Source organism: Calidris pugnax, unplaced genomic scaffold, assembly GCF_001431845.1.
Source record: "Calidris pugnax isolate Ruff unplaced genomic scaffold, ASM143184v1 scaffold171, whole genome shotgun sequence".
NCBI lineage: Eukaryota > Metazoa > Chordata > Aves > Charadriiformes > Scolopacidae > Calidris > Calidris pugnax.
In genome coordinates this window covers 4740863-4757866 of record NW_015091064.1, presented here as the reverse complement: position 1 = coordinate 4757866, position 17004 = coordinate 4740863, and the positions used below count along the sequence as shown (strand labels likewise).

Sequence of the window (17004 nt, the reverse complement as noted above, 5' to 3'; positions counted from 1 at the left end):
AAACAGGCCACAGAAGAGAGTTGGCTTTGTTTTCAGAGTGGAAAGAACACCTTTTTTTTTTTTTTTTAAAAAAAAAAAAGCATTCTTTAGCAGAAGTATGCTTAGTTAAAAGATGCTAAAAAATGTGGTTTTGTAGATACGCCAACTAGCTACCTTCAACAAAAATTCAGTCAAGAGAAAGACTGTCGCCAACAGTTTCATCCATCAAACACACAGCTATTGCTAACAATTTCTACTAATACCGAATTATTTGTTCAATAAAATCTCAAATCTAATATAAATGCATCTGTTTATTTTATTAATCTAGCTTTCTAAACGAGTTTTGCTTGTTGGTTTTTTTAACACATATCATCACTTTAAAATAGCACAAACGCCACTGGTTATCTTCCTTGTAAAACACACCCCACTAAACCAAAATTCTTTCCAAAATGCTCTTCTCTTTCCCCTTCCCCACTAATGAAAGCAATATCACTGCTTCACACCTTTATCTTCCTGTTTGTTGAATGAAAAACCACTGAAGTTAAAAATCTAAAAGCAAACCTAGAGTTTAGCTTTTTTTTTTTCCTTGCAGAGGTGTAAAAACCCTGTGAAATAAAAACTCTGTAAAATAACTACACGAGAACAGCATCCCACCTGTAAGGGAGGAACCTGTAGGCGATCTACAGGAGAGATGGGGAGGGACTCTTTATCAGAGAATGTAGTGCTAGGATGGGGGGTAATGATTTTAAATTGAAAGAGGGGAGATTTAGATTAGATACTAGAAAGAAATTCTTTCCTGTGAGGGAGATGAGACACTGGAACAGGTTGCCCAGAGAAGCTGTGGCTGCCCCATCCCTGGAGGTGTTCAAGGCCAGGCTGGATGGGGCTTTGAGCAACCTGGTCTGGTGGGAGGTGTCCCTGCCCAGGGCAGGGGGGTTGGAACTTGATGATCTCTAAGGTCTCTTCCAACTCTAACCATTCTGTGATTCTATGATTCTAACCTGGTTCTGCTGGATGCGGCAATTCAGGCAGCAAAAAACCAAATCTTCTGCTGGCAGGAGTCAGCTCAAGCTCTACACTAGCTGAGGACAGTACTCAAGTCTCAGTGCAGGTGACTGTACCAGCTTCACAGGGATTTTTTTAAATTTATTTTTAAAATCAAGGAGCTAAAAGTGCAGAGACTACATCCACGTGCAGGAAAGCCATGTCCACAGCACACATCTTGGACAAGAACATCACATAAGGAATGTGATGCAAGGTTCATCCTCAGGTTCGTATCTGGGCAACCACGAGCCTTTGTGCCTTGAGCATACAATGTCAAACACATTCTACTGAATTATAGCAAAATCCATGCCGGGATGCAGACACCCATCTGGGGCAACATCTTGCTGTCTTCCCAGGATGTCAAGGTCTGTCCACGCCATGGCACATGTCTCTACATGGACAATGTGTGCGAGGGCACCTACAGGTGTTTGACCAAGGCAGTGCCTTGGTGGTGTGAACTCCAGACCCGATGGTCACAGAGCAGGGCATTGATGCTCTTGTTAGCTGGATCCTGAACACAAAGTGCCACTTTCTGTACCTGTTGCAGAGATTAGGAGGACATCCTTGCTTGAGCAGCAGAGAGATGACAGACCATCTCCCTGGCCATACACGGTGCTCCGTGATACAAGTAATGTCTCCTCTCACCTCCTACTTCAGTTCCCATCATTAAAAATGGGAGAAGATCTCCAGAAAGCAGGAGACATTGTATTATTTTGTGACTAGTTCCTATAAAATGAGTACAAAAATGGGCAACAGTCCTGCTGCCAGGGGCTGCGCTTGCTGAACTCTCCCTCCCAGCAGCTGAGTCCAAGGCAAGCAGTGGCTGATGCAGCAGCACAGCAAGACACCTCCAGTCCCAGCCCATGTGCTAAGTAGCTGCAACCTTCATTAATCCTGACACTCAACAGTATGATCTGCTTTTAAGTGCGTTCACTATAAATTATGCAGAAGAGCAGTATGACTGTCTGTTTCAGAGAAAGGGAGTGCTCCATATCAGAGGAGACAGCTGAAGACCCCCTGACCCAGACACACGATGACATTTTTAGGGTCACCAAGAACAGCCCCGTGAAAATCCTTTCTCTCCTCTGGCATTTCTGTGCCGCATTCAGCACTTGAACGCAAATCATCTCAGAAGCAAACCATGCAATCTGCACTCAAGACATCACTTTTTTCATTAACCTCCACCACGGGGCTCCATTCCCAGCAACATCCACACCAAATGTGCTTTTCTGAGCGCTGCAGGTGAGGGCTGCCTGGAGCTGAGCCTCCATCAGCAGGCTGGGTAAGACTGCAAATGGAAAATCAAACCACACTGAATTTTATATTTATACCTAAAGTGATGCCAGTGGTGGCCAAACGGGTGTATTTTCCTCCCTAACAGGGTATGGTAACAGGAAGGAGACGCGATGAGTTTGAAGCAGGAAGCACCCCAACAGGCGTGTGATGAGAAGAACTGACCTCCACCTGAGACCACACATGGGGCACATCCTGTTCCCACCACCTCTGTGCAGCATCGGTGAAGGTCTCAACTAGAAAAAACAGGAAATGTCCCCTCAACAGCAACGATGAAGGTGGACATTCATTGGGGGAGAAGGGGATGAGGGAGAAAACCCACTCTTGATAGCACCTTGAGGTCTCTCTTTCAGATGGCACTATCTTCATGAACCTTGTTTTAGCAAATGCAAAAAAGCCAAACATGTAATCACTAAGGTTCTAACATAACAGGCCATGGACAGATAAGTTCTTCTGGGTCTGGCCACGCCAGGATACTGACCTCCGCCACTTTTTCATCTTTTCATTTATTACTCTGGTCTTTGAAGAGACGCTAAGCTATAACTGATATCAACAACTGACAGCTCCACTTTTAACAGGACTACAGAAAATCCTACTAAACCCAACGCTTTCACCAACTTCTGCATCTTTCACAAACTAAGATCCACAGTAGCCATCAGAGCTTTTTTTTTTCTTAATCTCCCTTCCCCAAGGATGACGTATCTATTTTCTTGGAAATTTTCAGCAACTTTTCTGCACAAGGAGAAGGTATCCTGTGTGAGAAACCATGTCAACAAGATCCTTCCGTAAGCGCAGCACTTGCGTAATGTCAATACAATAATTTATCATTTATTTTTTCCTCTTCAAAGGAACAGGAAAAAAGTGTTTAAAGGACACAGCAGTTGTTAAAAGAGGGCTGCGCTGGTGGAGGATGGTGCACTAATTGAAAGTTTCTGAAGTGATGCCTTCTCCTGGGGTGTGCAGACATCATCTTTCAGCATACAACAGTGAGGCTGCTTCCCTTCTCCTTGAAACCTGCTAACAGCTTTTTGTTGGCAGCATGTATGCTGAAAGGGGAAGGCCAGCGAACGTACCACCTTCAGGGTCAGGAGTCAGCTCCAAAAACTGATGTTTGGAGTCACAGTGGCAATAGGGAAGAGGTTCCTGCCAGAGGAAGGTGAAGCTTTGTCTCCTCAGCTGAAGGCAGTCTGGACCATGGAGGCACCAGGTAGATCTTCCAGCTGATGCTCTACCCTGGCTGAGCCTCCTGTTCAGTCTCTTCTCTCTTTCTTCTGCAAACACAGGCATGTTCCTGCTGCTGGACTTTCCTGAGATGCACCCAGCACAACAGAAATAGTCCCACATTTCCCTCCCAAGCTCTGAAGAGAGTAGGCAGTACCTTAAAAGCACTTCAGGCTCTCACATCCTTGTGGTTAGCATATTTTTTTTTAGCTCCTTGACCCTCTGTTGCAGAGATCATGTCTTGTCAGACTTATCTTGAGACTTCCCTTAAGTTTCACAACTCAGATGCAGCAGCAAGCATCAGTCAGGCTCCCAAAGGAAGGTCAACCCCCGCATTTCCTCTCTGCAGCACCAACATTTCCAACTGCAGGAGGGGTGGTGGGGCAGAGTGGGCAGATGGGCATTTATATATCTCATAGCCCAGCCCAGGACAGTGCTCTTTGGCATTTTGGTGCAAAACCTGTTGTTTTGGAAAAGAAGAGGAACTGAAGCTGAGGATGACCCCACTGAATGATGGCACGTTGCCCCAGCATGCTGGATTTTGGAGCAACTCCAAGCAGGGTGGGACTGTAAGGAAGTGGACAAAAGCTTTGGATAGAGATCTACAGGGAGGAAGCACTTCCTACTTCCTATATTCCAGCGAAAGGACGAGCGCTTTAAATAACCCTTCTCCTGAGCCCTGCTGAATACCAAAAAGGTTGCCACTGGAAGAAAGTCTTATCTAGCTGGGACCCAGCTGAAGGCTGCCAGGGGGCTCCCATGGGATGTGGCCATCCTGCTGCTATTCCCACCACGATGGAAGGCTGGGCTGCCCACAGTCCCATCGTGACTGGCACCATTCAGATAAAAAAGCCCATGGAAAGCCTAGACAGGGCTCTCAGCTCCCCCACCAAGGTGCAAAGCCAGACTTGCCCCCAAACACATCTTTTGCTGATAAAGGAAAATCAAGAAGCTACATTTACACTTTGCAATGCCATCTCGACATCACACTATTTCTCAGCCCCATTTAGCCCCTTCCCATATGGCCTACAGGGCTGCAGCAGCTCCTTTATTCTGACAGACAGAGACACTCAACCTTCTCCATTCACCTCTCCCAGCTCCTTCCCTCCCTCCCCACCTCTGCAGCCACACTGGACCTTCCCCCATTGCCTCGCTCCTGCCTCTTGCATGGTCCCAACATGTAGGCCATGAACACTGGAGCCAGGATAATCTGTAGGTTTGGTAACAGTACTGATAAGCAAATAACTGGCATTGACCAAAAAAAAAATCAACAACATCCTAATGAATCATAGAATCATTTAGGTTGGAAAAGACCCTTGGGATCATTGAGTCCAACCATCTGCCCTACTCTACAAAGTCCTCCCCTACACCATATCCCCCAATACCACATCTAAATGACTCTTAAACACATCCAAGGATGGTGACTCAACCACCTCCCTGGTCAGCCTATTCCAGTGTCTGACTACTCCTTCTGTGAAAAACTTTTTCCTAATGTTGGAGCTTCCATTACTGATGGAATATTTATTTTCTCGGATGCAAGAGAATCAGACCTTACATACAGTAATACATATTTGCAGACCACCCAGATCTTTCCTCTGTAGAGTACTGCCTCAGTTATCTTATCTGTCCATATTAATGTACGTACTCAGTTGTCATCCCTCTCACCCACCCTGTTCTCTGCCCTTGGCGTCAGCTCGCGGCAAGAAGCCTGTTTGTCATTTCTCAATCCCTCCTTAGTGCACTGGAGCACCCATTGCCTGTTAGCCCAAGAGAAGATGTGCTGTGCCAAAGTTGCTTAAATCTACATCTTGGATATTTTAAATGGGCTTGAATATTTAGTAATGGAAAACAAGGAAGAGTAGGAAGGAAACCAGAGGTTTGGAAAATACCAGGCTAGGCAGATTAAGAAGCAACGTGGAATAAAAATACTCCGTATTATATTCTCAAAATTAAAATGAAGATATAGGCAGGATGGAAAGAACCAAGCTGTGCACATATTTCTGCTATGGTCTCTGGTAAGAAATGGCATTGCTTTGAAATGGGATTGAGTAAACAAACCTAACCTTCCTGGAGGAAAAAATTAGTTCATGAATGGCTTCGCACAAAGCAATTACCCACCAGTTTGGAACAGACGTCTGTGGTTTTGGCTTGCCGAGATAGCCATCAAAACTGCACTCAGTCCAAAACTGGGAGAAATAAAGTTATCAGCTCCCCCCTGGTTTTACAAGGGAATGAAATAGTCAAAACTGTTTCTCATAGCAATTATCTGCCAGGCTCTGGGTTCACTGGACACCAAAATGCGCTCAGTAAATGTACGGTTGTTATAAAACTCCTGGGTTATCTCTACTAATTCATATTATAGCAATATGGTGAGCACTCAGCTGTGAGAAGGCGGCTTTGTTGGGCTGAAATTAGACAAAGTGCATGAAGAAACAGCCCGTGGTGACACCGAATTCGCAGCCAGGGGTGAGAGGGGCAGACCTGCCCCAGTGCTAGCCCTGGAGAGGTGGCATATCCACCATGGGCATGCACTGAAGTGAAAACGCTGAATGCCACTGTTCCTGCAAATGCAGTTCAGCTATTACAGGTTATTTTTCTCTTGTTCCTTCCAAACCATCTCAGTGTCCTATAAGCTTCCGTTACTCAGCTTTGTCCTAATGGCTTCCATACAGAGCTATGCCAAGGTGGATGTTACCTCAATATACTCGCACTTTAACACAGTCAATACTCATTATTTTCAATATTACTAAAGACGAGCTGCTCCTCTTGGAAATACGGTCACACTGATGGCCTTAAGGCATCCCATAGATGCATGTTTGGGCATTTTGGTAAGTGTTAGGGGAGCTCATGCCCAACAAGAGCTCGTCTGTCACACCAGGTTACAAGCAGCACTGGAAAGCCCTGGCTGGCCCCTTGCATTGCACATTTTTGCTGCTTCTTGCTGAGACACAACGGCCACTTGTGCATAAACCCAGGCGAGCTTTACCCCTCCTCATATAACCAACAAGACCAAACTAATGGTGCCAGCAATTCCCCTCGCTCTGCTGAGTTAACAGTGAGGAGTCAACAGAGGAAGGGACCATCCAGCTCACCAGGTTTGGCAGATGTAGCATCACTCATGGACTTGCTTATTGAGCTTCATCCAAAAAGCTAGCCCAGCTTTGTTCCTATTACTCCAGTCAGAGGACTGATCCCTCTAACAACTCAAAATCACCTTCTAACTTTCAGCCTAAACGTGTTCAGTGCTGGTTACAGCATTTGGTCTGGTCCTAATGTAATCTTCTCTAGAATTTCCCTTCTGCTACACACACTTATATAAAGCCATCACTCTCACATCAGCCTTGGCTTTCCTGGCTTAATCGAGCAGGCTCTTCTTACCCCCTCTCAGACACACGTTTTTCTTTCCCTGTGTTGTAGAAATTCTCCTCTACACTTCATGCAGTGACAGCCCCTGGACTACTGGCCACCAGGACCACACTGCATCACCTTGGACGAGGTCCTGCCCGCGCCTGCACAGTGACACCGAGTTTCCTTATCTGCACTGGGAACATGTCCAAGAAGAGGATTTGTCTTTTCACCTTAGTGCCTTGGGTCAATCTGTGTTCAGCTCTGCTCGGGCTCTTCTCTGTGCTTCCAGATGAGCAGCTTTTCCCGTCTTCAGAGACAGACTCCCCCTGCCTTTCTTGCCTTTTCAGTGACTTCCATCCCGAAAGGTTAACCAGCTCGCTCATAACCATGTCCTGATCTTCTTTCACGTTAATGACAAACGGCAATGTCGTGGCATCAGATATCTGATCTGCACACTCCCAAATGTGGAGCTTTAAAACCCATCTGCTGATAAGGTCTAATGGAAGAGATGTGAGGCTTAGTGGAAAAACAATGTTAAGAAATAAGTGATCCAACATGTTTCTGGAACATCTCCACACGTAAAACCTAGTGGTGCACATCACACAAGGATTTTCCAGTTTCTTCTCCAGCCGTAAGTGTGAGGCAGCCGAGGAGGACCTCTTCTACCGCCCATCCAGTGGGAGGGCAGGGAATAATAGTGTATTTGTTTTATAAACAAAACAGCAGGCTTGTACAAAACCAACCAACCAAACAAATCTAACCACAGCCTTAACTGGGGGAGACCACAATCACTCCCTATTTGCTATTCATTAAGATCTGTGCACTAGAAAATACTTTCAGCAAGTGAAGCTCCTCACTCATATATATTTGTATTTTATCCATAATCCAGCTGCTGGGTTTGTTTTTTTTTCCTCCTAAAGGAGAAGATTCAGATCTGGCATATCACAAGAACCGCTGTAACAAACCGAAAGGCAATTAGGGAGTTTGCTCTGAAACGAAGTAAAAAAACATTCCCCCTTCCCTCGGGCAGTGAGAAAGGTGCCTGAAAATACCCCTGAACGCTACGAGCGGGTTGCAGCTCCCTTGGAGCTTGGGGAGCCTCAGGATCTGCCTTTGGGGCAGGGAAGCAGTTCAGCAAAGATGTGTTTGTGCATGCTTACAGACACACGGCGCTTGCACTAAATGAGAAATACACCACTGAAAAAAGCACCTTTTTTTTTTTATTTCCCTGACATCAAGAGAAGCATGCCCTTTGATGCTTTACCCCACCCCGGGATGGAGGGGACTGTGGTGGTCTGGCACAACTCTTCCTCCAGCTCGAAGCAGCCCATGCACCACAGCAACGTGGCAGGACCCTCTGCAAACCAGACAGACACCCTGGTTTGGGCTGCCATCCAAGCCTGTGGATGGGGAGAAACCATGCAAAAATACTGCAAGTTTGATTGTGTGCCAAAACTTTGGTCTACACCATAAGGGTGTCCGGATGTACGCTGGGGCACCCAGGCGGCTCTGGCCAGGCTCAGCCGGCCCATCGCTGCCCACACACGAGTCATGAAAAAACTTCCAACCCCTACATAGCTCAGCACACGTGCCGTGTGTGTATGCATAAATCCCCCAGATTGACTTTTCCTATATAAAGCGACTGTTTCTTGACTGAAACGGCTGTTTCTGGCAGGGAGGGGAGCTGCGGTGGCAGGTTTCTCCAGGCTGCACCATGAAGCTGCAGAGGCTGCCAGGAGCCACCGCAGGCAGAGCTTCCAGAGCTCCTCAACAACACAGCACCGCTCTCCACCCACAAGCAACCCCCCTAAAACACATCCAACTCCTTGCTGCTGTTGCAGCCAGCGTTCCCAAGCCTGCATCTTTCCCGGAGAAAACCCCAGCACCGCAGATGCTCCAGCCCACCCTACGTTGAACATGAGCAGCCTGGTTTCACGCGTCCGTACCAGCTGTGGGAGGTACCATGTTCTTTGCCAAGAGCACATCTTAGGCTGGTGTGTGTTAAAGTCAACTGAAGGGCTCTGTGAGGGGAATGGCACCCGCCGGCGGCTGCCCCAGCCCCAGAGCGGGATGCTGGAGGGCTGCCGCTGCCGGGCAGGGAAGAGGCAGCTGGGATCTGGCCTCCGCTCCACCAGGAACCACGCACAGGGCTTTAAAAAAAAGCCTGTCGCTGTGCCAAAAAGCAGATAATTATTTGAGTAGAAAGGCTCTGCCAAGCAGCCGGCTGGAGAAACGCATCTTGCCACAGCAAACACCACCCCTGCGTTGATGCAGGGGAAGGGCCTTTCCATTCAGTCCCGGGCAGGTCCAAGGACAGGAATTGGGGATAAAGAGGGGACACTTGGCAAGCCTAAAAAAAAAATATATAAATCTGCTTCCTCTCCTTCAAAAAGCTATCGACCTCTTTCCTACCCTTGCCTCCCAGCCCATAAAGTATCATTAGATTTACCCTGACTGAAAATATTAGATGCCTCACGTCCTAAATTTGAAGAACATTTTATCCTCTCGGACGCAGGAATTTTGCTTACCTTCATCAAGCAGCAGTGCCAGCAGTTGTTCAACTACAGGATAAATACCAGCCTTTGCCAGTAAACAAATGCAGATTTTGACACCAGATCTCACAGGAATGATCACAGAATCAGAGAATAGCTTGGGTTGAAAGGGACCTTTAAAGATCATCTAGTCCTACCCCCCTGCAATAAGCAGGGACATCTTCCACTGGATTAGGTTGCTCAAAGCCCCATCCAGCCTGGCCTTGAACACCTCCAGGGATGGGGCAGCCACAGCTTCTCTGGGCAACCTGTTCCAGGGTCTCACCACCCTCACAGGAAACAGTTTCTTCGTCATATCTAATCTAAACTACCCTCTTTCAGTTTAAAACTGTCACCCCTCGTCTTATCGTGACACCCCCTGATAAAGAGTCCCTCCCCATCTCTCCTGTAGCCCCCTTTAGGTAGTGGAAGGCTGCTAAAAGTTCTCCCTGAAGCCTTCTCTTCTCCAGGCTGAACCACCCCAGCTCTCTCAGCCTGTCTTCATAAGGAGAGCTGCTCCAGCCCCCTGAGATGGTTCATGGCCCTCCTCTGGACCCACTCACAGAATCACAGAATCACAGAATCACAGAATTGTGGTGGTTGGAAGGGACCTCAGAGATCATCGAGTCCAACCACAAAAAAAACCAAAAAAAAAACAAAACAAAACAAAACAAAACAAAAAAAAACAAAAACAAAAAAACAAACCACCACACCACCTAAACACACAACAACAACCAAACCAAAAATCCATCACCCACCCACTCAGCAGCCCACGACAAACCAATAATCTTGGGCACTAGAGCATGCCCTGAAGAACCATGTCTACACGTTTCTTAAATACCTCCAGGGATGGTGACTCCACCACCTCCCTGGGCAGCCCATTCCAATGCCTGACAACCCTTTCAGTAAAGAAATGTTTCCTAATATCTAACCTGAATTTCCCCTGGCATAATTTGAAGCCATTGCCCCTTGTCCTATCATCTGTAACTTGGGAGAAGAGACCGACCCCCGTCTCTCTACAGCTTCCTTTCAGGTACTTGTACAGAGCGATAAGGTCGCCCCTCAGTCTCCTCTTCCCCAGACTGAACAACCCCAGCTCCCTCAGCCTCTCCTCGTAAGACTTGTGCTCCAGACCAAACATGTCCATGTCCTTATGCTGGGGGCCCCAGAGCTGGACATAGTACTCCAGATTAGGTATCATGAGAACGGAGTAGAGGGCCAGAATCACCTCCCTTGAGCTGCTGACCACGCTTCTTCTTGTGGAACCCATGACACAATCAGATTTCTGGCTGTGAGTGCATGTTGCCAGATCATGTCCAATATTTCGTCCACCAGTATCCCCAAATCCTTCTCAATCCCTTCATCCCCCAGCCTGTATTGTTACCAGGGGTTGCCCTGACCCAGGTGCAAGACCTTGCGCTTGGCCTTGTTGAACTTCATGAGGTTCACATGGGCTCACTCCTCCAGCCTGTCAAGGGGCCTCTCTTGGGATGACATCCCTTCCCTCAAAGGTATCCACTGCACCACTCAGCTCGGTGCCATCCACAAACGGGCTAAGGCCCACGCAGTCCCACTGTCCTTTGCATTAGTAAATTAAAATACACACCACTGCCTGCAAGGAAAAGCCCCGTCAGGGAATGCCAGCATGGACTGAGCAATCCCTCATGTGGCAGCTGAAGAATGTATGCAAGCTCAGCTGGACTACAGCCTCCTGAATCTCCACTTCCATGCTTTATTTATTTTTATTTAACAAACTAAAACCCTAAGCACCAAACTGAAGGCTCAGTGACAATTTACACTAAACAAACTGGCTACTCAGATCATTAAAACACTTGAGAGCTGCTTTGCTTCTTTCAGTTTATGCTCCACTAATCTCTGCATTTCTCTCAGTCTGATAAAGTAATTTAAAAAAAAAAAAAATCGATTCCACTTTCAGTTTCTGACTGGAGAAAGCATCAAGAGTTCACAAGATACAGGGATTATTTTTTAAATGAGAAATATTATTTGCCACATACTTTTGGTAAATAATCCCAGCGAGTTTAGGTATGAAACAGATCTGCACAATTAAATAGGCAAGAATGTAAACTTAGTGTCTCTGCTTCAAAACACTCCCAGCCTCACCTAGAGGAGCGACTTGGCTGGGAAGTTATTTATCAGAAGGAAGAGGCCAAGTGATGCACCAGAGCAGGAGAGAGGGCAGGGAGAGCAGGGAGGGCAATGCCTAAGTCACTTATGCAAGCGGGGAAGTGTGGGGAGAAAGGAGGGGAGGACTCTGCGGGAGGCAGGGCAGCCAGCCTCAGAAAGCTCATAAAGAGCTTTGGTAGGAACCGGTCGCCCCGTTTGGTGACGGTGATCCCAGGCTCTGGCACCGCCGGCTGCGGGACCCTGTGCCCGGCACCCCAAACAGAGGGGAAAAGCCCCCGCTGGCTGGTTGCCCAGCTCGGGGCTTGCTGGGCACATGCGTGGAGCCCGCAGGGTGCTGGGGAAAACAACAAAAGGGCTTTGATGCTTTCTCTAACATCTATTCTGGTTTTTAATACCGATTTGTTTCTTTTTTCTTTTTTTTTCCCCTAGGTTTGCTGCTGAAGTGCCCACGGACAATGAGACTATTGAGCGTTTACTCCAGCATGAGATTAGTTTGGGTTTCAGCTTCTGCTGAGCCAGTTCATTTCCTTCCACATTCTTACAGGAACAGATGCTAAAATACAAATGGGCGGTCATCATCATAAAAGCAGAAAAGGGAAGATTTTTCATGTAACAGCAGTTAAAATTATCCTTTTTCACAGCTTTAGCCAGAACCATTCAATAGCTTGCTCCTTCATCTAATTGTAGTACATTAAAGAGGCATGCAGCTATTATTTTGTCTTTCCTTTAATAACCTAAAAAAAAAAACATACACACCTCAAAATACCAAAAACCCAACCAAGCAACAACAAAACTGGCCAAACTGGCCAGATGAAAAGAAATCTTCAGAGAAGCTAAATAGAAAAATTACTTCAGTCCCCTCCCAAGCGCCTTGTGTGACTGCGGTGCTGCCTTCAGACACCGAATTCGATCGCTGCAGCAATTAGTCACCAAATTCAAGGTGAGTTGAAACCATCGGATACACCCAAGAGCATCCCTGCACTATTATCAGTGCTTCCCCCACAGAGGAAAACCAAGCGGATGAATAACTCGGCAGTTAATAAAAAAGCAGTTAGCCATCCCTGGGCCGCCACACCAGCGAGGAAGGGAGGATGGCAGCCCTCGGTCACCACCCATCCCTGGTGCCACCACTCGAGTCAACGCAGGAGCATCTCCCCCTGGGGTGCTTTGGTACCCAGTGACCACAGCGTTGTGGTCTCCATCAGGGCCCTGCTCTGCCACACCAGCCATGCTTTCCCTTCCACCCACCGTCACTCCCTTCATGATTTCCTTGCACAAAACTGCCTACAGTCATCCGGACCCTCAACAGCATCCATCAACTTTATCCCTGCTCAGAAAAGCCCCAACAGGGCAAGAAGCTCTCCCATGCAGCTCTGCTATTCAGATGCTTCACCACTTAGATAGGCAATTTGCAACCTCTCCAGGCACTTTTTAAAGTGCCTTTTACATACAGATATAATATCCATCATCCACTAATGCTCTTAAAATGCCAGATGCTTCTTGCTGGCTGCCCCAGCTGGTCAACCCCCACTCAGCAAGCCCGTACATCCCTGGTGCAGCTCTGCCAGCCCACTGCTGAACCTGCAAATGCCATCTCCTCCAGGCTGGGGGAAAAATACATTAATACAGGTCAAAACCGAGATCACAAAGGACTGAAGCCACTGATTCCCCATCAGGCTGCTTTATTGCTCAGTGCAAATTTTCCCAGGAGGTTGCTGAACCTCTGAGAGCTAACAAGCCATGAAGTACAAATACAGATGATACATGCGTCGGTAGGACTGACGACGAGAAATCACTGATAAAACTTAGAACTTTCAGAGAAATCTTTTCAAATTGACAGTTTCTGGATTTGAGACAAGCGAGGTAGGTTCATGGAGGTAAAAACTAGATTCACGGAGGTTCAGGTAGCAAAAAGGATATAGCTCACATGGAAAAGCAAGTAAAGGTCCATGCTGGCCGCTCAGGCCAGAACCAGGCTCTGCAATATCTTAGTGACCACAAGCTAGAGGAGCTTCAACCCTGCCTGTAAAGAGCAGAGAAAACTACGCAACTTCCTTTTGCCTTTGTCAGCTTATTTGTGAACACTTCAGTATTAGGAACATTATTTTAATTGCCTGTGCATCCCCTGCACAATATCATTGGGTTTTCTCAAAAAAAAAAAAAAAAAAAAAAGCAACACATTAGGAAACATCATAGCATCCTTACTGAAAACATAAGTTCCTAGGGCAGCTCTGGGTGCACACAGCTGCCCTGGGGTTTCAGGCAGGTGCTGCCTTTCCCATCTCCTGCCCACAGCTCTCCCGGCATCAGCTCAGCAAACCCCCCAGCACCGGAGAGCAAAGCCCCCGTGGCTGCCGTGGCACGGTGTCCCGGTGGCTCTCAAGCCAAGTTTCGGTGCCAGTTACACCACCCTAACTGCACGCTGCTGCATCGCTGCATACATCTATGATGGCTTCACCACTGCTCTGCTTGCTCACCTCTTTTGCCCAAGAGCTGCTTCTTCCACTCCAGACCTCTCCACCTCTCCAGACCTCTCCACCACTCTCTAGGATTTAGAGTTCAAAGCCAACCACCTCTCTCCTCACCAAAACTGATGTGCTCAGGACTGATGGAGAACCTACACACTCGCGCCACGACGTATATTCACAGCAGGACTTCACGCAGCCACCCCACGCGAGACAGACGCCCACAGGCTGCCTACGTACCTCCAGATGCCCGAGAGGATGCCGGCCGCCCCCCGCTTGCCCCCTCACCTAGCCTCTCCATCCGCCCTGGGCTCTGGTGGGGGGTTCTCCGGCCGCCCCATCCCTCCGGCTGCTGCGCCGCACACAGCCCCGCGAGAACCAGGAAGCAGAGGCGAGCCCGCAGCTTATTTTTAGATGATTTTTTTTTTTTCTTCCTTGATTACGAAGCGAAAACACATGCACAAACCATACGTTCACCCTCACTCCGCCCAGCGACGGGTTTTACATTTTGCATCCTTCCAACACTCATAAATTCCTGGGTGACAGTGGAGAACAGACGTCACCAAATCACCCCGTACATTTCCATTATCCCCCTCAGCATCCCCATTCCTACACGGGCAAAACAAGAGTCTCTTAAACACTGAATGAAGTCTCTCCACAAAGCAGGCAAGGCCTGAAAAGAGAGCTCGGAGAGGGAACGTGCCCTTAGCATGGCTACAGCGTAAAAGCAAGAAAGTGGCTCACCTCTCAGGTTGTCTCCCCCTTTCTCTCCTACCCCAAAACCATCCAGGCTCAGGACATCCAGGAGCACCGGCAGAAGATGCAGCTCACACGTCCAAAGCTTCGCTGCAGACATTTCAGAGAAAGGAGAGCTAACGTGGGATTATTTGTCCCTTCCCTCCAGCTGAAACACAGTTTTGAATCCCTACTAGCCAGGAGTTGGCTGTTACTTCTCTTCTGCACCTCCTCAGACATCATTACTTATAATATCTTTGAGTGTTTCGGTTAAAAAAGATACAAGATCTCAAGAGATGCCCCAACCTTTAGTTTCAGCAGCGCAGGAAGGTAGAAGGGGTTAAAGGGTTTCTGAGCAGTTGATGTTTTCACAGTCTACAGCTCCCCAGGTTGAATTTTTGGAGCCTGGAGACGACCCCCCTAGCCAGTCATCCATCCACCATGGGAATTTATGGTATGGCACTTAGTTTCCCTCAAAGGCAAAATAAAGATTAAAAAGTTGAAAAATCCCTTGGTTTTCTAAAATGTTGGAAATTCACAGATCTTTCTTTTAAAAAAAAAGGAGGGCACTAGGTCAACATACACATAACCTATATAATCTACACCTACAGCAGAAAGACTTCTGCATCAAAGGGAAGAAAACCTTCAAGGAGCAATATACATTTACACAAGGCACAATTTGTGCCCACAGCCTGGTGTGGCTACATATTCAGGCTCTAATGGAAAACTACCTGTTTCAACCTCTGTTCAAAGAGAAACCCCAGGCCGGTGGAGGGCCACTTACAATGTGAACATTATTAATATAGAAATGACTGTTTCAGAGCTCTGAAAACCCTAATTAATCACAGCACTGGTTTTACGAGCGATTGTTTGCCACACTAACTCCTCACCATCCTGACATCACCAGTGATGCCTCATCCCAGGCAGAAAAATCCCCTCAGTACTTGCTGGATGACATACTGCTTGGACAACACAAGCATAAGTCATCATTTTGATGAAAGCAAACTTGAAAAATAAAACACAGCCAGTTGAAATCATGAGAAGGCATCCGCTTCAGTTTTAGTATCTCACTACTGATTTTCACCCCCCAAGACAAGAAAAAGTTGGTGAGTAAGTCATTGCACAGCAGCACAGGGATGGACTGGACAGCTTCAAGCACTACAAGACTTGAAGACGAGCTTTGCTCCACAGAAGATGTTCATGAACACAAGAAGGTGGAAACTAAGACAGTTGGGTCACTCCGACCACTCAGTGCCCCTCTACGCTAGAATAAAAAGTAGATTCAACACAGCCTAGCAGATACCTAAATTAATTCAAAATTATTTTGGAAAGGCTGGCAAATATTTCTGCGTGCTTTAAGATGTGGAACATCTTTTCCCAGTCCAACCCAACAAACACGTGGCAAACCACAGGCTGGCTTTAGGACAGCAGATTACATTAACTAACAACCATCCCTTGCTTCAGTCTCACTCAGCCCTCTTGGCCTGCTGCAATCAGCCAGGCTGGGTCTTCAAAACAGGTCAATGTATCAGGGTTCCCAGTAGGGACCAGGGCAGGCAGACACTGACACACCATTCAGGGCCACTGCAGCCCAGATCCACCTTGACCCAAGCAGCTGAACTTGTCCCATCAAAACAATAGTTAAAAATATACCTTTATCCTGTGCTGGATGGAGGCTTGGCCTCTTCTGGAGATGCCAGGATGGGGATGTGGGTAGCATCACGCTGCTGCCCCAAACCACCTCACCCTCCGTGATGCTGGCAGCAGCACCCTGAAAGCACTGCCACCCGAGGGCGAAGCTTTCACAGCCCCTGCTTGCCTTATGCCAAAGGTTTTTCTGACACTGTTAACAAAAACTTAAATCTTTTGTTGTAATTAAGAAAAAAGAAGAGGATATCGGTGAGAAGAGCCCTGGGCTTTTGCCACACTGGAGACATTTCACAAAAATATCACTACAAGGATGCAGGTGTCATTAGTCACCTTGTCCCTGCTTTATCCGATCATGAACAGTGCCCATTCAACACCCTCCAGCACCACGACGAGGTGGCTGGTGCCAAGTTTAACTATCCCCTTGCTTAAAGCCTGAAAATTATTTTATGCAGAGTGATGGGGAAGTGCATTTACTGGGCGAAGCAAAAGTCTTATGCTGTGCCCCCGTGCCCTGGAGGAGACTTGAATTTAAGCCTACTTAACTAGCAAACCGCACTCCTCAAGCAGCAGCGTGCTTACCTCTAGGAAGCATC

General features: G+C 47.4%; 1 protein-coding gene across 4 annotated transcripts in view; it reads right to left on the bottom strand.

The window, feature by feature from the left end:
• HPCAL1 (hippocalcin-like 1) overlaps positions 1–17004 on the bottom strand; it is an 82799-nt gene that overhangs the window by 12800 nt on the left and 52995 nt on the right. The window contains exon 1 of one of the 4 annotated variants that reach the window (XM_014956890.1): positions 14315–14439. The exons of 2 other annotated variants lie outside the window; for them this stretch is intronic. The gene's annotated coding sequence lies outside the window, so the exon portion shown is untranslated. Of the gene's footprint in view, positions 1–14266; positions 14440–17004 lie in introns of those variants that run through there. One more of the 4 variants, XM_014956891.1, reaches the window with a different exon arrangement.